This window comes from Python bivittatus, unplaced genomic scaffold, assembly GCF_059951505.1.
Source record: "Python bivittatus isolate LINGU-HERP-01145 unplaced genomic scaffold, Pbiv_v1 ctg000220_np1212, whole genome shotgun sequence".
Taxonomy (NCBI): Eukaryota; Metazoa; Chordata; class Lepidosauria; order Squamata; family Pythonidae; genus Python; species Python bivittatus.
This window is the reverse complement of record NW_028277048.1, coordinates 40,120,526-40,143,748: the sequence shown is the minus strand read 5'-3', so window position 1 is coordinate 40,143,748 and position 23,223 is coordinate 40,120,526. Positions and strand designations below refer to the sequence as shown.

Sequence of the window (23,223 nt, the reverse complement as noted above, 5' to 3'; positions counted from 1 at the left end):
CTTATGCACACTTACTCAGAAGTAAGCCCCGCTATGATTTAGGAAGCTAACTCCCTAATAAGTGTATTTAAAATTGCAGCCCAACAGAGGAAATCCATGTCAATTGAATATTTAAAAATAATTTTACCATTTTGATATCATAACAAACAATGTAAAAATCCAGGACTTTATCAATGCGGTGATTTGGTGCCTGGGTCTCTTTCTCCCCAAAGCAGAAGCAACACTCTTTAAAATGCACTTCTTTGGGAGAAAGGTGATTGTTTAGATTTTTAAGGGGCAAAATTGTTTGGCAACCATTTCCTGCATTTGGAGAGGAAAAATAAACATAAATCTGTAACATTGCAGAATGCAGGCAGCTGAGGTGAACTCTGGCAGACATCATGCTCATGTTGTCTAAGGCACCTGAGACAGAAAGTGATTTATAACAATCTTGTAATGAACTTTGCCATCACTCTCCCCATCTGGAGCTCTGGGGCTGAGGCAAATTGACTTATCAGCAATCCCAGGTTAACTATGGGCATACAAACCTCAGGGCCAGCGGCTTCCTGAGGTGGAAGATGCTGGGAAGTGTAAGGTTCAGTGACAGTAGCTGCCAGCTATTCTGCCTGAATCCCCAGTTGTTCAGCTTTGAAGGTAGACAGTTCAGTGTCTCGACCACTAGCTTGCTGCCATAAGGTAGGGTGGAAGAGATGCTGTGTCCTAGTTACGGTTGAAATAAGATTCACTGTGCATGGAATGGAGGCGGGCATCATCTTCTTCTTTGCCTCGAGCAACCAAATGTCTTGGGATAGTGCTGTCAGACATAACTCACGTTCCTCCCAGTGACTGAAGGTAATCCTAGATAATAACCAAAACCAGGGGGCGTGCAAATCTGTATTTCTTTTCTGTCTCAGTGATTCCTTTTCTTTCCTTCTCTTCCTGTGGAAGTGACTCCCCTTGGAATCAAATTCTTTACAGAGTTTCTTTCTCATTTCTGCAGTTGTTCTGCAGAAGCAGCAGCTCCATGTAAAATCAAGAGTCCGACTCACTCAGGTTTGGAAACCTTTTTTTTTTAAAGGTGACATAGTGCAGAATTTGTTTCCTGGAGGGTTCAACAACTTCAGTCTTTCAAAAGCTGGGTTCAAACTCATTTGGGGATCATCCCCACATCCTGCTATCCATGCACAAAGATGCCTCACTAACCTTTTTCAGAGGACATATTCTCATGAAATTCTCTTTGTCTCATCTCCAGCCCATTGTGCATGCAATTTAAATTTGCCTTTCATTGTTCCAGTTGTAATGTTTTCCCCTTTCTCCTGATACGGTTTCCCATACAAACAAGCTACAGAACCTCACTGGCAAACTTGGTGATGACATGGCCCGGCCCCTGTTGGCTGTTTCAGGCTGTTGCAGGCATGACCCCTTCCCTTTGGTCACAAGGCTTGGTCCTCCTTAGCCACTGGGGCTGGATCCACAAGACAGACCAGACATGTGGCTTCTGCAAAAGCCTCCGCCCGTGTAATGCCTGATGGATGCATCCTGAAGCACTTGCTGGGTATTACATGGGCTGTTCAGTCACTGCCCTTAAACTGTCCTGCATTAAAAGTATAAGGACAGCGCCAATCACCAGCCTTGTCATTAAGACAGAATAAAGCTCAGCCACCAGAGCAGTGCAATTTATATCAGTATAATTTTCTGCCAGCTCAGCACTGGAGGAATACGTGTTAACATGGCTGTGAGGAAGAGCCCTATGTGAATATTTGAAACATCATGAAGGTAGTAAATCACTAGTGAAGCCAGCACATGGTATCTTCAGGGCTTGATAACATGAAAGCAGGCTAAACCCTGCAGGATATCATTCTTCAGCAGTTTGCTTTAAGATGTTTGTTTCTGTAGTTTCACTGATTACTTTGTGATGTTTAACGTGAGGCTACTCAGCAAAGGGGTGGCTTATGGTACCTAGGAAGGGCACCATCTTCAGGAAACATTGGATTATAAATCCCCTGGTTGCTGAAGAAGTGAAATGGAATTGGTACAATTTGTAAATCAGCAATATATATTAATGCAGTCTCTGCCCAGATGGACACCTTGCAGGTATGTGGACTTTTTCTAAGCCTGTCAGCTTGGATGGGATTACAGAGCAGGAAAACACCTTGCATAATCATATGGACAGGGACATGAAAATGGGAAAAAGTCTTTCTGCAAAGGGCACTGAGCTTTTAAAGGCAAAATAAAAATGATCCCTCAGCTACTCATACATTTTTTTTTAAGTAAATGCAGTCCCAGCTACTCCTGTCCAGTCCAGCAAGTTTTTATTAAGATTTTTTAAAAATCTTAATGAAAAATAATGCCCCATAAATCTGTCTGATCAAAGCAAGACAGTAGAATGGAGCAATGTTGGGGTGTTCCATGCATTCCAAGTAGCAAGTGGCATCAAGTCTAGTGGGCTCTGGCATGCCCATACCAGTTGAGGTGCTGATGCTGGGCTTGTTAGTTGCTGCCCCATATCTGCCACTCTCTACTTATCTGTGGGAGCCCCTTAGACTGTAGGGCCTGGATTTCAACCATGAAGTCCATCATAGCTGCTTCATTGCAGGTTTCTGGAGGTGCAAGGGATCAAAGCCCTAGCATCAGCAAGTCCCTCTAAATGAAAAGTTCATCTGACTGCTTCTTGTATTTTCTCAGGCAGAAGATAACTGACAATGAGTTGGTCAACCTGCCTTTGAGATGCTGGCATACTACTGTCTTCTGTTGTTGGAATATAGCTTTATTTCTCTCTCCCTCCCCAAAACAAGGCTTCTTATATCATTCTTTGACTCCTGCCACTTCAGAAACCCTCAAAACAATCACCATTGCTCCTATCTCCAGCACTGGGGCTGTTCCAGCGGAGTTAAAAGGGAATTCTTGGCAGGAAAGGCTGAGTGAAGAGCTTGGTCACTCTGGAGGAACATATGCTCCAGCAAGCCTAGGAGTGGCTCCAGCCACACACGTGTGCTGCTCAAATCTAGGTCCAGAAAGAGCAAAACATGGCTTGCTTTGCACATGAGTGTTCATAACAGATTACTGCAGCATCAAGTGGTCTCTTGCAGGTTAAATAGCACAGATAAAAAAGACTGTATTCAAAAAGGATGTCATTATTTGTAACCCAGGACATGATCTGAGGGCATGTAACTCAGCAAGCTTGCTTCAGCTAAGCATGGTATGCATTTGGAGAATTATAGACTCTGGATGTAATGATAATTACTGGTACTAGGGCTTATACCTGAACATGAGTGTTTGGCAGTGTACCTGCTCATTCTGCTGAGCAGTTTCCTGAACTTCTTCCTGGAACTTCTGGATTCTGGTTGAGTCTTGATGGGATACCATTCCTGTAAGTCAAAGATGAATTAAAGCTATGGCTTACCTGATGCTTCCGAATTCCCACTTCCACCATTAGCATTAAGTACCTTGTGTTAAGTGAGGGGTGATGGAAGTTGCAGTCCAGTTCCATAGAGGGTGCTACACTTTGCTCGTTCCTGCTGTGAACAAAATATCCGAACGTGGGTGCATCAGTAAAATAAGTAAAGAAGTAGCTGGAAGGATGGCCGTGTCTAGGCAGCCTCTCAGAAGAACTACCTGACTGGAGAGCAAGAAGGGATACCGCTAACGCAACTGTCAGAAGGAATGCTGTACTGCAGATATATTTAATGACTTCAGGGAGGGCCGAGAGTGTTCTGGGGCCAAGTTAGCATGAGGCTTTCCCCCCCTTAAGATGTCTTCTACAATCACTTACCGTGAAGCATGAGACTCTTGCAGACCCTGAAGCGTGAGAGTCTTAAAAGGAAAGCTCTCTGGGGGTGAAGTTCAGGAGGCCTTTGTCTGGCAGACTGTCTGAATCCTCTGTTTCCTGAGAAATCACAAGTGCAATTTGGGGGCCATGGCTAGCTGCTTGTGCACCCCCTGCGACACAGACATCCATCTATTTCTAGATGCACAGTGGAGAGCTCATAATATGCACACATGCACGCACACACAGACACAAAGGCCCATCATCCATCGGAGCTGAATTATATTTGCTAGCAGCGGGGGGAAGAACAGGGGCTTTTGTGGTGTCTCTTTAATGCTTCTAAACAATACGGGCGGCTGCTGGCACTCCTGTGCTCCTTTCCCTTCAATGCAAAGAGAGAAAGATGCTCACAATGCTAATTTATTTGAGACGCCGCAAGAGCAGGTTTCAAACAAAAAACTAACTTTGAAAAAGAGAAGGAACAGAGTTCCAACAATAAGCTCTTCTCCCTTTCCAGGATTTTCCTTTGTCCCAGGTGCCAGGATGGAAGTGCCTGGAGCAGCCTACGCAGACCTACAGAACTGCATCTGGATCACTGGGCCAATGAGTGGAGTATAACTGCCTGGGAAAGCCTCTCCACAACCAACGTTTCAGACAGGAGCCTTTCCTAGCCCTTCTCAGACAGCCTTGGGATGGAACCATGACACTTTTGCAAGTAACCTGTCCTATGTTACTGAGGCATAACTCTGTCCTTTAGCACTCAGACAAGAAACTGACATTAGTGAGTACCAGCTGATGCCCACACACTGAAGGCTCTCTCCTACCAAACCCCTGAACTTCTGACCACGCTTGTCTTCCTTCTTGCTGTCACTGTCCATGCTTCTATCCAAGTGAGTGAGTTTATTACAGTGTGCAAACTAGATCAGTGTGTCCTACTCTGGAGCGGAGATCTCAGCTTTGTTCTCTGTAAAAGGCCATACACATAGGTAGATAGATAGGCAGATAATTTTAACAGGAAGCAAAAACCATACTTCCTAAATGGCCCTCTCCCAACCAAATCTAGGACTTCCTGATGCACAGTTCCACTCTATTACCACCGCAATTCACTGTCCTCTTAGGAAGGAGCAAAACCATTGCAGCAAAGTGCTCCTGATTCCCAACCACTCTGCCCAGATTCTCCAGAAGGATATTATGATCAGTGGTACCAAATACTGTCACGATGCCCCAAAAGACAACCAGAACATTTCCCCCGTCTACATCCTAATGCAGGTCATCCACTAGGGTGACTGAAGGGATTTCCATCTCATGTCCAGGTCTGAAATCTAACTGAAACATGTCTATATCATATACTTCCTCTACAGTGGTCTGTTGAAATAGGCTGACCTAGTACATTTTTGTAGGTTTCAGGAGTATCACCATGAGTGGAAGCAAGAAGCAGGACCTAGTCTGTCCAAGGCCTGGAAAAGCTGGATGTTCACGTTGATATTGAAGCCTCCTCCTTCCAGATGCTTTGGGCTTTGGGGGGCACTTGGTAGGCCTACAATACTGTCTTCATGCAAAGTATCTTTTTCATGCAATGAGAAAAAGTCACACAGACCAAAAAGGATGTGGCTTCCTAACTTATTTTCTAACACCAAAGCTAATCAATATCCCTGTTTGCATAACATGCTTAACTCAGAGAAGAAGCCAGTGAAGCCTTCATACTGGTGGTTCTGGCAGTACAACATACTAACTAGATCAACAGTCACCCTCTGGGGAAATCTAGTCTCCACCACTTTCTTCAGAAACTGCCTGGTATACCATGAGCACCAAGACAGTATGGTCAAGGTTTCACTATATCACTAGTCCCATTCCTATTCCCAAGAAGACAACAGAAGGGTTGGCTTTACTACTGTGGGCACGCAGTGTTGGGGAGATGCGTTCCATGCTGACAGGCCAGGTTTTGGCAGTGAGTTCTGTAATGGAAGGCTTGTTTTTTCAACCATGCTTTTTCTCCAATTTTTTTCTTGGAGAATAGATAGGCAACATGGGGAAATTGCCTGGGTTTTGGTGTTCCATGACAGCAGATTGGGTGGAATTAGTTTAAATCTATGGACGTTATGGGCTAAATCTAGTACCCCAGGGTTTAGTTGACTGGGCTAATCAACCCATTTTTGGTGTTTCCATGACCAACTATCTCCTTCATGACCCATTTAAGCAAAGTGTGGGAACTGAGCCACTGTAATGCTTAGCTGAAATGCTTTAGAATAATAGAGATGGAAGGGACCATTTAAGCATTGGTCCAATCCCCTGCTTAAGGCAAATTATCCAAATTACAACTTCCCTGACAGATTATCAGCCCAGCCTCAACTCCAATGTATCAAGTAAAGGGAAACACACCACTTCTCTGGGTAACTGGTTCTGCTGCCAAAGTATTCTTATCTTTATGAAATGTTCCTAGCATTCAGCCCAAATCTGCCTTACCCTAACTTAATATAATTATTCCATGTTCTAGAGGTCTTAAGCTTCTTCAGTTACACTTCAAGTATCTGAAAAGTGCTATTCTATCTGACTCATCTTTTCTCAAGGCTAAACTTACCTAGTTCCCTCAGGCTGTCCTTAAATTCCAGATCTCCTTGCCCTTCTCTGCGCCTGTTTCTGTTTCAATTTCTCTGAGACCTTCTTAAAATGTGATGCCTAAGATTGGGTTTAATTTGTACAGAATATAATGAAACTATTACCATCTATGATTTAAAAACTCTATGGATGCAATCTAAATATTGCAGTTGCCTTTTTTTAAGCTGCCTCAGGAGATACCGGATTCCATCCTCTGCCCATTTAAGCACTGTCTAACGGCATATCGGATACAAAAAATAACTTCCAGATGTGCTAGGACTTCAAGCCTCATCACTCCCCCAACCAGCATGGCCCAATTAATATGTTAAGCTAGACAGAATATTAGGGCCCTTAGGCTAGATCAGGCTGAAGGCCTCCCTGGTCTGAGGATCTGTGCAGCACAGGGGCTGTTCCGATGCCTATGAAAAGGACACAAACGGGACAGAAGAGGGATTGTTTTTCTTCACTGTTGTTTCCTGGCAGGAGGTATTTAAGTAATGCTGACTTTCCTTCTGAAGGTTTAATATAGCCATCAAGACTAATAAGCACTAATCGCCCAAGTCTCCATTAATCTGTGCCACCCACTGGACTAGTTGCCATAAGCACATCTCATGGAATATGTTGTATATGAAGTATATTCTTCTCTTGGCCCTGAATCTTCCCACAGAGTTTCAGTCGATTACCCCTAATTCTAACCCTGGGGGAGAGGAATGGTCCCCTGTCTAGATTTTCCACACCAGGCATGATCTGATATATTTTTGTCATGTTCCCATTCACCCATTTTATCTAAGCCAAAAAGCCCCACATGCAATAGTCTTTTTTTCATATGGGAGCTGAGTAACTCCCTAATCATTTTCTTTGCTTTTTCTTACATTTTTTCTAGCACTATAATAACCTTGTTTAGTGGTGAAGTGATTACAGCTGTGCACAGGATTTCAAGTGTGGTTGTACCATGGATATATAAGCATCTTTATGATGGTACATTATGCTTAGTATAATATGACTCCAGTTTTTTTCCCCTGATCAATCTCCCAGCCCAGGCCCCATTAGGATGTAGAGGGTTTTTTTTGTTTTTTTTTAAAGTGCCGTAATGTACATTATTTTACATTAGAAAGAACCCACCAGAGCGTTTTGTACTCCTTTTTCCATTTTACCACACTGAATAATTTGATATCATCGGCTAACTTGGCATTTGATTGTTCACATATGTGCCAACTCCTCTAGTTTGGCTGGGATGCCTGGATTTTCAAGGCCTACTCTAAAGTTCCTCTCCAAGATCCTGGGATCAGCTGCAGAAACATGCAACCACCTTCTCCACTGCTGCTACAATTCAGCCTTTGCAGGGTGGAGGTGGGAGATCTCTCATCCTTGCCCTTCCGCATCATGGTGCACGGGGAACAGAGGGCAGCCTTTCGGCTCTGGAGTCCTGCCACTTCAGTTACAGACACAGAGTGTGCGTCTGCACTTGCACATGAGTCCCTCGGCCCCCCACCCCACCCCACCCCACCCCCCAAACAACAGAGAGGGAGTGATTGGTTCACAAACTGCTCCAGCAGCCCTTGGTTCTCACTGGGTTCCCTGGTTACAGAATTTCTCAGAAATCCTGGGGGGTTGGGTGGGAGGACCATGTGGATGGGGCCAGATAAGCCCCCCCCCAAAAAAAGAAAAGAAAGAGGTAAGTACCAAGAGTGGCAGTATGCAGTAAGGTTTGGGTGGGAAATTTCACAGAGAGGATCTGAAAGTCACTTGAAGTGCACAGGTCCATTTTCCTAAACTAGTTTTATTTTCAATAATTGATTATTATAGAAAAATATTCATCATGTATTATTTAAGTTATGTACTTAAATTCCATTTAGTCCTTTTCTGATTCAAAATGGCATTTTATTTTCCAGTCTGCTTAACTGCAAATCCAAAACAGTCCAAAGTTTTATGCCTATTGAAGCATCATGGGACAGTGAGCAGAAGGAGTTGCTGTAGATGAACCATATGCAGAAAACACAGATACTAAAAACGATCTTTGTGTGCTGATGACATTGAAAATCAGTATATTCCAAAAAATGCAACACTATTGAAAGACCACCAGGTAATCCACATCAAGCAAAACCTGCCAGATTTGGAAACTTTCAGAAAAGAAAGAAACTTCTTTAGAGTTTGGATAGCATTTGAATAATTTTTTTATCAGTTACTAACTGATGCTCATGGAAGGACCTGTCCTCTCTGACTTCTAAGTTCGTTCCAGACCCTTTGGTGAGAAAGCTTATAAAGATGTTGTAAGAAAAAGTAATGACTCCTGGTAATTGCAGGATACTTCTGCCTTCCAGTAGTGAGTTTTTCATGAGCCTCAGAGGAACAGAACAGTATGTCAGTCTAGGATGTTTAGCTCTTTCATATTCTCTAACAGAAGGACTCATGTGGTAGTGAGTGAGTACATCTGTGGAGGGTGGCAGGATTTGTACATGCAGGAAGCCAAGAGTAGCCTTGCAAAACCAAAAACAGCCAGCATTCTTGCAACATCTTTAAGAGTGACAAGTTATATTGCAGCCAGAGAAGATGAAGCCACAAATATAATGGCTGCCTCTTTGGGTGCCACATGATTCTTTGGTATTTTATTAGATCATATGGGAAATTCATGCAACATCCATGTTAATTATGAATCCAGTTTCAGCAATGGGACAGCAAGTTGGCAAGGCACTTTTAATTGGCCCAAGAAAGGGAAACTTACAAATTCCATTGTCAAGAAAATTAGGAAAAGGTCCACTTCAGATAAGAAATAATTTGCAGATTTGTAAAAGATAAGTTGTCTCTATGGAATCACAAAATATTATTTTATATATAATTCCTGCCCTGGCGACTAGGCAGAATGCCAATCTGCAGCAACACATCCAGAGAATGTTGGCCCAGAAGGTCATCACCATTGGCCATCCAAAGAGGGTTTTCCCAACTTAGCAGTTTGTTTGGAGAATGGAGAAAATACCATTCGATTGTTTGCCTTAGGTAGCAAAACATGCCGAGACCCAAGCTGTCTTAGATGGCTCTAAAGAGAGTTAATTATATGGCCACCGAATGGAAGTTTCGTGTTCAGAACAGAGCATAACATTCATGATGAAATGACAAGTCAAGAGCTCTTCCATTACCAACAGTAGAGCAAAGGGCTCATGTTCACCTTAAGAATTTCCAGGGAGTACTTTTACTCCCCAGAACATTGTACACTGCACTGGACAAGCCTTGGTCTGGTTCAGCAAGGCTAGTTGTGGTCTTTGTGACCATTGTATAAAAGAAAAAAATGCCACCATGCAAGTAAGACCTGGAAAGGACTGCATTCTCCCCATTTCTCACTTCTTCCAGTCTAGTAAGTCTGCAGAAAAGCACTTTGACTTCTAGCCTTCTTTCCTGAAGAATGAGCTGCTTTTATTCAGTTAACATCAGTAAACGTGCCTGTAGGGTCAGGAATGATGCTTCATTGCCAGGCTGAAGGGATACCATGGAAGAAAGAAGGCAGGATTTGAATCTTTAAGAAGATTTAGATTAAGGTCTGCAGTAGGAGCTAGAGAGATCAGATGCTCCCCACCTCCGCTGTCATCCATAGGTCTCCATATGTGCAAACATCAAGGTTTAAATCTTGGCTTTCTCATAAGAAATGCATCTCCCTCAATTACATGTCCTTCTTTCCATAAAGTGGACAAATGTGAAGCTCTTGAACATCTCCACTCCTGGACATAAGAGGCAAGCCTCACAATTTTCACCATCACCCAGTGTCAGAATAGCAGTATGTTTAGTGTAGGGAGTTTTGTGTCTTGGAATAAGTGTTCCATCTGTAGTTTTCTCTGTATTTCCCTCAGTCACAACAACGTAGAAGGAATGCAAATGGGATCCAATTAGGAGCACCGCCTTTGCTGGCACCCATAGCAATTATCGTTTACTTGTCCAAGATATAGTTTAGTAGCAATCGAGGCTAGCAGGATTGATTTCTTGTTTTGTTTTAAGTGTAGTTAATCTAATAGTTAATTTATTTAAATTGATAGAGCAGAGCAAGAACTAACAATTCTATTTTTTCCTCTCCATAGATTTTTGTTCAGAAAGCTGAGTTTAAATAGCTGAAAGTGGAATGAAGGGGATTCCCAAATGCCCCAGTAATATCAAGTTTCGTCATCCTGGCAATTCTTTGAATTCTTTACTATCTTTGGAGAGTGGATTGTTTGTTACAACTGAGCCTAATGTGTTAGCCATGTGTATAATGATATCTGTCTTAGCCACTTACAGGACATCCTTTCCTACTGAAAAATAAACCACTAAAACCCACCCACCAAAATGGCCTGAGGGACTTCAACAGATTCAAAGGGACATCCAGAAAATATTAGCAGATGGTTATTTGCTAACAAGTTTTGTTGCCAAGTCAGCAGGAAAGAACAGGGCTTAGAGCTACCCTGCTGGTCCAAGCCACTGTCTTCCTGCCTTATAGAAATGGTTTTTGGTTAATATGCTTTAATTAACACTGTTGACAGGGATTTAGATGGTTTACCTGGAGGGCCATGTGGAACTTGGGTTGAATTAATGATATTGTATAGAAAAATTGGCATTATGCGTACAGCCATAACAAAGTTGTTGTGGGGCTTTGATTTCACTTTGGCCGTGAGAGAGCAGCTTCTCAAACTCCTTTTTTAGTATCATTGATAGATACTACCACAATTTACTCTCAGCATAAAACTGGAAATTCTTCTCCACCAGGAAAGGAAGGGGAGGAGATAGTTTGCGATTCATGGCCAGGGAGTTATATTCTAAACTGCTGGGATTCCCAGCTGAGCAGCAGATCTTGGAGATTTTTTTCCCCTCTCCTATTATTTTTACTGTTGATTTCATGGATAATTTTCAGAGCTTCTGCCTTCCTTTGCTCCAGAAACATGAACAACACAGAAGGCAGATGGAGAGATTGTAATGAACCACTTCAAAATGTTAGAAATTGCTGACAAAGAGAAGAAATAGAATCCAGTGACCTACATAGAAACCAGGACAAATATGTCCATTTCCTTCCTTCCTTCCTTCCTTCCTTCCTTCCTTCCTTCCTTCCTTCCTTCCTTCCTTCCTTCCTTCCTTCCTTCCTTCCTTCCTTCCTCCTCCCCGCCCCCTCAGATTTATAATCTGTCCCAATCCAAAAGGATATGAGGGATGTACAACATATTAAAAATTAAAACAGAAGAACAGAACAAAAATTTACACAAAGTAGCACTTGCAATCTGGGGCTGAATGCTCACTGAAATAAAGCAGCTTTTAATTGTTCACAAAACGTGAGGACACTTACCTCTGGGGGAAAACTGTTCTAAAGATGGGGCTATCACAGAGAAGGCCTGTGAGCTGGTTCGCTCTCCGTGTACTTCTTGCAGGGAGGAGAGGCAGATCTCAGCAGAAGACTGGACTAGATGAGCAGAGTCACTTCTGGCAAGATACTGCCTGGTATATCCTTGCACCATAAGGGGCTTTAAAGGCAACAATCAGCACTTTGCATTTGTCCCAGAAGCCTACTGACAACCAGGGCAATGGCTTCAGAACTGATTTTATTCTACACTGGTGGGGTTATCAGCCAGCAATTTGGTCACCACAGTTTATATCAACTGCAGCTTCTGAGTAATCTCCAAAGGCTACTCCTCTTAGAGCATACTGCAGTAGTCCAGCTGGGTGGTAACTGGGTCCAAATTACTGATGTCAGAAGCATTCTTGCCCAGAAAGGTCATAACTGTGCACCAGTCAAAGTTGGGCAAAATTCATGCTCCTCCCCAACCCCAGCTTTTACCTGCTGCTTAAGCAGAAGTCATGAGTGAAGAACCCCTAAGTCACAAACTACCTCCTTTGGTGGGGGTATAACCCTGTCCATGATAACTACTAGGATCAATGTTATCTGTCAGCTCCACTAGGTAGACCAGATCATGAAATCCACTCCACAGAATGGTTAAAACTACTTTTATTGAGATTGGCAATAATCACAGAATCTTGTAAGTCTTATTGTGCTGTAGCTCCTCTTCCTTCTGTGAATTAGGTGACCAGCTTCCAAACATTATCTGGACATTCTAGACTTTAAAAATGCTTTATTCCCTTTTGCCTAGGTAACTGTTGGGCCCAGCCCAAGAATAACAGGGAAACAATCCAGCCAAGTTCAGTTCTTTATCACTTACACCATATAGACAGAATCTTGCCAAACTAAATCTGTACTATGCTAACCTAATAGATATACTCTGGGAGATCTAGGGAGTGGCTATTTTAAGTCTCTTCTTCTTCCCATGCTCCTGCTCCGGACTGTGTTGCCTCTTGCCTCCCTCTTTTCCTTCCTGGAATGTGCTCCCTCCTTCCTGAGAACCTGGGTCTCTACTGCATTCCATCACAGTAACAGAGCCTGCATATCTCCATCAAGGCCATCTTCCTTACTCTCTATCAAATTGTCCAGATGTTTGATGACTAGCAGCTCTGCCTTGGTAGTATTTAATCTGATCTCATTTTCACTTTATCCAGATCCCCACAGCCTCCAGGCACCAGGTAAAAATTTCCATGGTGTCTCCAGCCTGCCCCAGGGTGGTAATGTTCATTGTAATTATGTTTTCCATGTGGATTTCTATCATTTGGTGTGTATCTCCTTGTCTTTGTCAGTCTTCCCTACATGTGTTGGTGGCCATCAATTTGGCATAAAGGGGTGTAGGGCTTATCAGCATGACATGAAACACCAGTCATAAGTGGATTGTTTCAAGCAGCCTTGAAGATTGGCCCTTAATCCTCAGCTTCCCAGGGTTTTGGCCATCCATCCATTCTCAAGTTGTGAGTTTTGTTTGGTGACAGTCACAGGATACCCTATTGCTACACATTCTGAAAGTGTCTGGTACAGAATCACAACAGCTGCAGACTAAGAGACATGAGCTGCAGCTAATCTTCACATAGAACATTCATGAAATCAATAAGTTGTTCCTGTAAGTGACAAATTTGTGCATTGAACTGATCTCAGAACAGGTGTGGAGGAGAGCTTAAATGTCTTCCTTATAAGCAAGACACACTGCAGTGCAGACAGGGACATTAATGGGATTTTTGTCTTGGCTTGGGGGCCAGATATTTCAACAAACATCAAAAAGAGATATGGATTTTGGGGGCAATTATATCCTCCTTTGCCCCTATGGGATATGTTCTGGCAAAGAACATTGCTAGTATTTATGAAGATGTGAAAGGAGCCATGCCACTTTACCCTGTGGCAAGTGGGGCAGTACTGAAATGAGCATGAAAATTAAGGGTAACATACTGTATATGCCAATCCAAGTCACTGGGACAGTGGGACTTCCCTGATGGATCTAGTCACTTATGCAGCAGTCTCCAACTTTTTTGGCACCAGGGACTGGTTTCGTGGAAGACAATTTTTCCACCGACCAGGGGCGGGGAATGGTTTTGGGATGATTCAAGCACATTACATGATAGGGTTTTGATATGGGTCTGCAAGCAATTGATTTATTATGGTCTCTGTGCAGTCAAACCTCTCTGCTAATGATAATCTGTATTTGCAGCCACTCCCCAGTGCTAGCATCACCGCCTCAGCTCCACTTCAGATCATGAGGCATTAGATTCTCATAAGGAGCACGCAACCTAGATCCCTCACATGTGCAGTTCACAGTAGGGTTCGCGCTCCCATGAGAATCTAATGCCACCGCTGATCTGACAGGAGGCGGAGCTCAGGCAGTAATGCGAGCGATGGGGAGCGGCTGTAAATACAGATGAAGCTTCACTCTCTCGCCCGCTGCTCACCTCCTGCTGTGCGGCCTGGTTCCTAACAGGCCATGGACCAGTACCAGTCCACGGCCCAGGGGTTGGGGACCCCTGCATTTATGAATGAATTCCCAATATGTGGTCCACAAGGCAATTTCAAGTAGTCTCTGGCAACAATGAATATCTGTCTGTCTCTCTGTCTATTATCCATCCATTCACCTATCCACCCATCTATCCAAGCTATTTTGGGAAAGTACATTGACATTTTATAATTTCATAAGATGTTGACCATTTCTGATCTCAGAAAGATCTTAATTTTCTATTTTTAATTCTGGGGTCTTGACTCTATGGGGGGGAGGAATCATGTATAATTAGTATGTAGACACTTGTTGTTGACCTCTGGCTTACATGGCAGTCTACAGAAGCTTTAGATGATGGTGTTGTGGTCTGCATAAAGGTTGGGAAGCAGCAGGTTACCAAGCAGAAGAATAATGCAAGGACTAGCTGCCTGTTTTTTATAGAAATTGAGGAAGCTACTCCCATACCAATTGGCATATAATGCACAAGAGTTATGCACATGTCTCCAAGTTAATTTCTCAACATGGTAAGAATAAAGCATAACTCCCCTTCATCCCCTCTCTCCCCCACCCCCACCCTTAACATTTCATAATTAATTTCAGGGAATTTTATGCATGGCATGCAATAAAAGTGGTAAAAGCATGATTTTACCTGACATCAGTATCTGCCTCTTTATTGCCATGGCACGGTAAATATTAATTGCTTCTAACCATTAAAGAATCAGGTCCCAGGAGAAAATGAAACTGCACAGAACAACTAATATATTGAAAAGAGTCAGCTGTTCAAACACAATGTTGGTTCTCTAAATATGTATGCATTTTCCCAGGCTCTAAAATAAATGTAGCTTGGGAATGGATCAAAATGATCATACTGAAAAAAGGTACCCTCAAACTTTTTAACATGTTGAGTGACTCTTTGTTGTAAGAACTTGCTAAAGAACAGAACTGCTGATCCCAAAGTCTTTGATTATGCTCTAGGGTGAGGCCATCATGATGAGGAGGAGGACCGATTCTTCTCCCTGCTTTCCCCAATTTGCCTTTTTCATAGAAACCTGCAGGTATCTTGGCTTCAACTGACCCAGGGGAGTCACTGTTCTTTGAATGGGTTTTGTTTTGCCAGATATCTGGTAAACACATCTGTGTTTGCATGAATCATGTGGCTGGAAGCTAAAAAGGAAATCCTGATGTATTTCAAAGAGGCACTGACCAGCATACGTTAGGCAGAAGAGCTGCAGTTCTCTCTGAATACCAGGACCTTGACCTTGGAGATGGAAGGTCATTCTACTTGAGAACTTCAGAGTGAGAGAAGAGACTCAAGAGTACCTGGGAAGGAGGGGGGGATTTTTTTTCCATAGAGCCTAAAGAAAGTTGATGACTTTGGTTGAACAGGGCAAAGCAGTGCTGACAGGTTCTCGACTGGACCATGGACACCCCTAGCCCATTTTCCTTGCTGGCAGGCAAATGCAACAGACACCCTGAAAATGAATGAGATCAATTTATAACAAAGAGATCTTCACTACCTAGTGGTATCACAACAAGTCCAGGCATTCCTACAGCTACACATAGACTTCCTCTCCCACCTTCAGAGAATAAGATACCTTTGCTGCAGAACTGGACCAAAAGGAAGAGGGCTCAGAGAGAGCACATTGGCTTTGGGCCCACAAGGAGAGGATGTCTGAGGAGGTCCTGGCTGCAGTAATAACAGAACTAGTAGAGAACCAAGGAGGATAATGTTTTGGTGGAGGACAGTGAGATGCAGGGAGGAAAGATCAATGTTGTGTTCTATCCCTACCCATCCCCTCTTGGTTTTGTGTTCAGATGAGTAGGGCAAGATTTTATCTGTCTAAAAGAAACAAATGAAATAAAAGTGAGATCATCTTCCTAACTCATTTTTTGTCTAATGAAGCCACACGTGTGATCCATCTAGCAAAGCACCTTCATCAGGATCTGCAAAGCAAGGTTTCAAAAATATTTTTACACAATATTTAGCCTAAAATTCCACTACGCATGAGCTGTTTTTATTAATACAGTTACTGTCATCTCTGAATGTCTTCTATTATACTGTTGGCTTTCTGCCTGCTCATATCCTCTGATAGTGAGTTCGTGATACCATTCATGAGTGGCGTGGCCCAAACCATTATTCTCCCATGCAAGCATGCTGATCTTGTTACTCACCCAGAAAGAATATCCAACTATAAAATAACACCATCAAAATGAATAAATGCCGTGCATGGTTTTTCGATTCTAGTAACCACTATTACCCATGAGCCTGCACTAGCCAATATGTAGGACGTAGAAGCTATTCTGACCTTTGTTGCATATCAGAATTGCTGCAACTGGTAGGAACTGTAAAAAAAACAAGCTCACAGTTGAAATGTGCCCTTTAAATGTTTTAGTCAGGCAATGGATGCCAATTGAGAGCATGCCTCCCTAGAACAACAGTTACAGAGAGTTTAATAGTGTCCTCAGACCAACTTGCCCTTACTCTGAAGCAACTACAGTGAGGTCATGCAGAGAGCCAAATGACATCAGTTGATAATATCCTTGATCTGCAAGAAACCACTCAACAGCAATGTGTTCCACGCAGCATGTACCAATTTGCTCCCGACTAGGGTTTGTACCTCTTGTCTTTGGTGGAAAGAGAAGGGTGACATAAGCAAGCTGCTAATGGGAGTATTAATTACCAGTGAGTTTGTTCTGTTGCTTCTCCCCTAGCAACACCATTGGGATTTCAGAATCAGACCTAGTTAGATTGACCACAGGAGGCACCCTGTGATTGGTTTTATCCTTTTGGAACTCCTCAGATGTAGATAGCTAGATTCTGTAACTTTTGTACTTGAGTAAAACAGGGATTCTTGATAGGCCCATCTTGACATAAAGGAATGAGAAAGACTACATCTTCCAGCATCTATTTGATATGTCTGTTATAGGCACAGGGTCTCTGCATCTGCTTTCCAGAACAGCAATCTAATGCTGGTAGGAAATGCATTGACCAAAAGAAGCTTATTGGGCAAACACAGTGCCTAAATAGATTTTTTTTGTTTGGGAGAGGGGGAGTGACAATGGAAAGACTCATGATATTTTAATCTTTGGTCTGGTCTGAAAACAAAATCCCGTGTGCTGAAGAGATTTTTATTTTAATTAAATACAAAATATTTTGTTTTACTGTTATAAGCCACCTGGAGTGCTTATATAAACAAAAAGATGGGGCAGAATATAAATTTAATAAAGAAACAAATAAATGTGTTTGCAGCAGATAGAGATCTCACTGTTTGCTTTAACAATTTAATAGCAGCTCTGGGCAGCAGTTGGATTCTGTTGGGATCATGACACTAAATCTTTCCAGCCTGAACTGTTTTCCTAATGAAAATAACCTTCCAGAAGCTGTTATTAGTCCCGTTGAGAAAAACATGTGGATACATATTTGTTCCTTCCCTAGAGCAAATAGCAGCAGGGCTAGGGGATTTCATCATGAAACAGAAAGTGGGAAAAGGTTAATTCCCTTTTTCTGTGCCAGAATCCTTACTGAATTCACCACCTCAAATGAAGTAGTAGCTTCCACCACATTGGAACCTGGTGGCTGGTATTATATTGTTTTCAAGAGTTAGGATTCAACAGGGTTCAAACTAAATTTTGTCTGAAATCATGGCATTTAATACCCCACATCATAGTCTTAGAAAGCCATACTCTGCTTCCATTAAGATGGATCACAAAGGTAACTTGGCACTGGAATTTCTGATAACTGGTCCCAGTTTATAATACTATTTGCCCCACTGAGTTGAAAAAAATCCTGGATATATTCAGGAAAATAAACTTGCCTGGTGTTGGTTGTATAGCTGCAATTCAAATGACTACAGAACCTAAATTTAATTTTCTGTTCCAAGCCCTATCAATTTATCTCAGCGTTTCTAAGCTGGAAGTGTGACAGAAATAAGTTTTTTTTTTTCCTGGAATTATTTTTAAATAGCCTGAACTAAAATCTGCAGCAAATTGCTCTTCACTGATGCCCTCCAGATGTGTTGGGCTGGGAATTCTGAGAGTTGTCATTTCAAAACATCTTTTGGTGCTAAGTTGGACATACCAAAGCTAGCTTTATGTTCCTATAGAGCATCAAATCTGGTCAGAAATATTGGATAGACCAAGAGGAAAATTGAGGCGATCATAGCTCCTATCTTGCCTTAAATCTATTTCTTTTACAGTACTTTATCACATAGCTAGAACTACATTAAAAAATACAGAGAATGGGGGATGGAAAGGAAGCATTATACACTTTGGCTATGCTTATGCCATTTGTTAGACCTCTAACTTGGGTTAGGAAATCTCAATATTTATGCTCACATCATATTCTATGTCCAAATAAAAAAACTGCATTATGGCTTGATGTAAGAGACTGTTCATACAACAAGCTGAAACAACAGTTGGGTTCCCTCAATAAGCAGAACCACAAACTCCCCAACCCTGTTCAACCCGTCATCTACAAATCCAGCCAGTGTTTCACCAGCCATTCTCCGTGTTCTTCAAATCCTGTTTTCTTCGTTTCTTATCAAAATATCCCTAGGATATTTAGGATCCAACCTTCCCAGTTAAGATAACTACTGCACTCTATAGCAGGGATCTGGGAGCCATCCAAAGGGGCACAGCAGGAAGAATGCTAACCATTCAATCCTATACACCTTAACCTGGAAGTAAGCCCTGCTAAACTCATTAGAACTGGAATAGCATTGTCGCTGGAAGAACCTTTTAGCTTTCTAAAACCCATTATATGAAACAAGAGAGGGGGAAGAGCTACAGGAATAATGATACATGGAGTGGAATGTGGACAAATTATTATTTCTTTTCTGTCTATGCCAGAATCAGAAAACCAATTTTTTAAAAAATAATAAGCAGGTGATATATGAATCTTCAGGGGCGGATCACTGTTCAGATGATTCTAGCCAAAGTAGAAAGGATAATATATTGAAGGGCAAGTATTTTCATATTTGGTGGGAGCGCTGCATAGCCCTGGGATTTTGGAATAAAGTTGTAATACTACTGATCCTGCCAATAAACCAAGAGTTGAATTTCTCATTCTTATGAGTACAGACGATGTCATCTCTTTTTACTAGAAAGGCTTAATTTTCTTCCCTTTGAGTATGACTAAAACGCTGCTAGATAGCAGGTGTATTCTAAACAAAGCCTCTTTTTGTCACTGTGATATAGCAACAAGTGGGTCTTTTTAATAGTAAAAAAATAACACACCAGCTCAAAGTTTCCACTGCAAGGTGAAAAGTAAATGTTTTCCTACATTCCTCAATTCTCTTTTACAGAATTTTCCCAAAAGGCCACAGGAACAACTGGTCCACCTGTAAAATACTTAACAATTTTTGTATGCACATTCAAACTCATGACTTTGTATACTCCAACCCAGAAATGTATTTATATATTTTTATAGGGTACACAACATGTATTTTATATTTTGTATTGTTTGGATAGCATTTTGCTTAACTCGTTATCTCATTTGTATTTCTTTATATAACTACCTTGGACGTTCTTGTTTATTTTCTCTTATATAAATGACTTGCTATTTTCTTGTTACTTTTTGAAATGAAAAAGATAATCAGGCTACTGATTACTTTAGGATTTAAAAGTTTAGAGCAAACAAACAAGGCAGCCGTTTTCAAATAGATTCTGGATAGGAAAGAAGTGGGAAAAAGGAGACGAAGCCTGCTGTGTGTGCCAACAAGCGAAACAGAATGACGGAAAGGGAGGGGGTCCGGCTCACGTTGACATGATCCAGTCTCAGAACACACTTCCATAGAGTAGGTCCATAGCAGCGCATCCTGGCTTGTTTGACATATATCGCCTACTACCAGTGGTTAAAACAGCAGCTACTTGCCACCCTGTGGGTACTGGTTTATGAACTGTGTGTAAATGTGTTGCTTTTGCAGCACTGATGGCAAAGTCCAGTGATTTGTTAAGACTAGTCTAGGGCTGTCAATGGTATAAAATGGGCAGATGGATAGATGAGAGGTTAAAGATGGATGAGCTCTCTCTTTCTCACACACACACACACACACACATTTTTCCTGTGGCTCCACCTACTCCTTGCATGCATCTGTGGAACGTCTGCCACCAGGGAATACAGCCTCCGGCTGGAAAGGGTGCCCCTCCCTCCTTTAAAACAGGATTGGGCAATTTTTTGGACCAGGAGGGTTGCGCTGGTTACACAACCCCTCCGCTTTGTGAAGGACAGCTGGAAAGGAGTGGGAGTCTTGCAGCTTCCCCTTTTTCTTTAATCCTCAAGCAGATTGTGGGGATGGAGCAGAATGAAACTCCCCATCCTCCTGTAATGAAGCCAGAAATGAGTTACCTTTGTCATCACTGACTAGAAGAGGGATGGGCTTCTCCCTTCTTTCCCAGAAGAACTTTGATGCAGATTACTGGTTTTCCATTGGCCCTGAAAGTGGGAAACCAGCTAGCATAATGGAAGGATGGAAAGGGGGCAGAATTCAGAATTCTGGTACACCCCCCCCCCCTTAGTGACTTTGCTTGGCATTGTGAAAAAGTGGACATTTTATTCAAGGGGCCCAGGAGAGAGGAAAGCAATGAGACTTCTTTTCTATCTGCAGCCATGCTTCAGCCTGTTGGTTTCCCACTCTCCTCTCGTTAGAGCTTCTTGCAATTCCATGGAACATATTTTTTTGCAGCCAAAGACCATCGTTCATCCATTCATCCTTTAGCACCACCTTGCCAAATGAAAGTGTCTGTGTTACTTTGCATGCTCAAAAGGTTTTCTTTCTCCTTGAGGATGGAGATGGCTATCTGCCTTTGTAAGTAATAAGTTCTGCAGAAAGCTCCCGTGCTCCCAGCTCATCACAAGCCACCAGTTGCTCCTCCTCAGGGGACATTGGAAGATCTGCCCTGCTGTGCCAGGTGAATTGCGCATGTACTGCAGCTGCTAAGCTCATGTCAGTAATGGTCAGCTCTCCTGGAAGCCTAGAAACTCCCCAGTGGTTGCCTGCTGCTTCCTAAAACCTAGTCTCTTCCTCAGTTATCTGAGGGAACTAATTCTGATTGCATTTTCCTCTCACATCCTTTCTCTCTGCCTCTTTGCCGTGAGGGGACTTAATACAAAGTAAAACATGATTATTCTGTACTCAGGAGTAAAGGCTTGTGTTTTTCTGATCCCTTCTGACGAGGAACTTTCTCCTCAAAGACATTCAGGCACCAGCAGGAAAGAAGTCTGCGTGTTTCAGGGCACTGGGGCTCTGCAGGAGAAGGTTCAAAAGGTCTGAATCAGGGATGCAGAGAGAAAGACTAACACGTGAGCCAGAAGAGACCCAAGGGCAGTCGCCTTCTTTGAAGGTCTCTTTAAAGAAACAAGATAATATAAAAAGATAGTATTCACAAGACCACCTCCACAAAAACTGTCCCAGGCAATGTTAGGGTACAAAAAAGGTCAAGAAGGCCAATTAAATTTTCTACTATCATATTTCATCATTTGGCCATCTGGCCATATGTATTCTTTTTGTTCTTTGCTTTCTTTCATATTTCTCTAAAGAATAGGGACAATTTTTTTTTCAAATTGATCCCTATTTTTTCATATGAAATTAGTCATGGAAAGAGACCCCTATTTTTAAAAAATGTGCCATTGTCTTGCTGAAGGTGACAGAAAAGGCAAGACCCACCATTTCTGGACAGCACCATCTTTTCTGTCTTTTTTTTTTTTTAATATTTTTTTATTTTTACAACAAACACAAAACAAAACATACATGGACAAACCATCTTTTCTGTCTTGAAGCTTATTCAAAATGTACAAAATGTGGGAGACAAAGTATTATCTTCAGCCCTGTGATAGCTTTCCCCTGCTGCATCCTTCTCTTTCATTACCTCCCTCTCTCTCATCACATTTGCACACACACAGACTCTGGGAAAAACTGAATGCCAAAGGATGCATGGATGCTGCTCTTCAGAGGTGGAAAGGAAAACAGCCAAGATTAGAGCTGGACGTAGGTTGGTTGTCATCCAGAAATGGGAGCCTCTAGAAGGAGGAAGGAAGCACACTGTGCTAAACATGTCAGATTATTTCTGCCTGCTAGTAAGATGTGGCAGGGTCAACATGTACCAGGTCCCATCACTTTGGCAATGGCATCTGGTGGGACCTAGGAGACATGCCTTCTCTGTTGCCTCTCCCACCTTGTAGAACAGCTTCCCCCCACTGCAAGATTTGGTTGGCCCCAATCCTGCCTGCTTTTGGAAAGCCATTACAGACCTGGCTTGCTCCCTAAGCAGTGGGTCAGGGAGTAGTAGGATCTCGTTGGCTGAATTTTTCCCAGCACATCATATTCTAACGTTTTTGTGTTTTGTTTTTTGTTATCTGCTCATTGTGACTTAATTCTTGTTTACTGATGTTGTATTCCACCCAGAGTCATGTGCTAAGTAGGTGACTATATAATGCAAATCAAAACAAAACAAAACAAAGCATATAAGACTGCCAAAACCAGATTCACATGCAGAGGGTACTGATGGCAAGAAACAGTTCTCCTAGGCCGAAGACAAGGCAGGCTTCCACCTCCACTGATGTTGTAGGGGGGTAAGCAGTGGTGTGCTGGAGCTGGCTCAAATTGGCTTGTAAAAGCCAATTGTTAAATTTTCTGGATTTTTGCAAGCCATTTGAGAGCAGAGCTGAGTCACAATGGCTGGCGTGCTGATCACCTGTTTGGTGGCAAGTGACGTGGCACAGCAGTGGCAATGGAGCCAGCAGAGCGGCTTGTTAAATTAGCACACCACTGGAAGTAAACAGAAGCTGTGGCGTCTGCATGGAATAGCCCTATAGTTAAGGGAAAGGCAGACATCGAGAATGGTGGATGTTAGGGCCATGACGCTTCAATAACATGCAAACCCAGCCCACTCGACTTACAAATTACCAAGCAGGCACATGCAGGCGCTCCACAGAAGCTTGATGAATTCCAAGGCTTCAGTGCAGGGTGTGAGGCATGGTCAATGTTCACCCTAATGGCTCAGCAAATGTATAGGCTGAGCCAAAGCTAAGGACAAGTACTGTGGATGCCAGTAGGATTGCTCCATTACGAGGAGGAA

At 42.5% G+C, this 23,223-nt stretch overlaps 1 long non-coding RNA gene across 3 annotated transcripts in view; it reads right to left on the bottom strand.

Annotated features, from left to right (window-relative positions):
• The window catches only part of LOC107326029 (uncharacterized), a 67,215-nt gene that overhangs the window by 503 nt on the left and 43,489 nt on the right, over positions 1-23,223 (bottom strand). The window contains exons 1-3 of one of the 3 annotated variants that reach the window (XR_003084173.1): positions 3,752-5,493; positions 3,426-3,497; positions 3,242-3,347 (exon numbers count right to left, since the gene is read on the bottom strand). This is a non-coding gene — a long non-coding RNA (uncharacterized LOC107326029). Of the gene's footprint in view, positions 1-3,241; positions 3,348-3,425; positions 3,498-3,751; positions 5,494-23,223 lie in introns of those variants that run through there. The other 2 variants (XR_003084172.2, XR_015795749.1) reach the window with 2 other exon arrangements.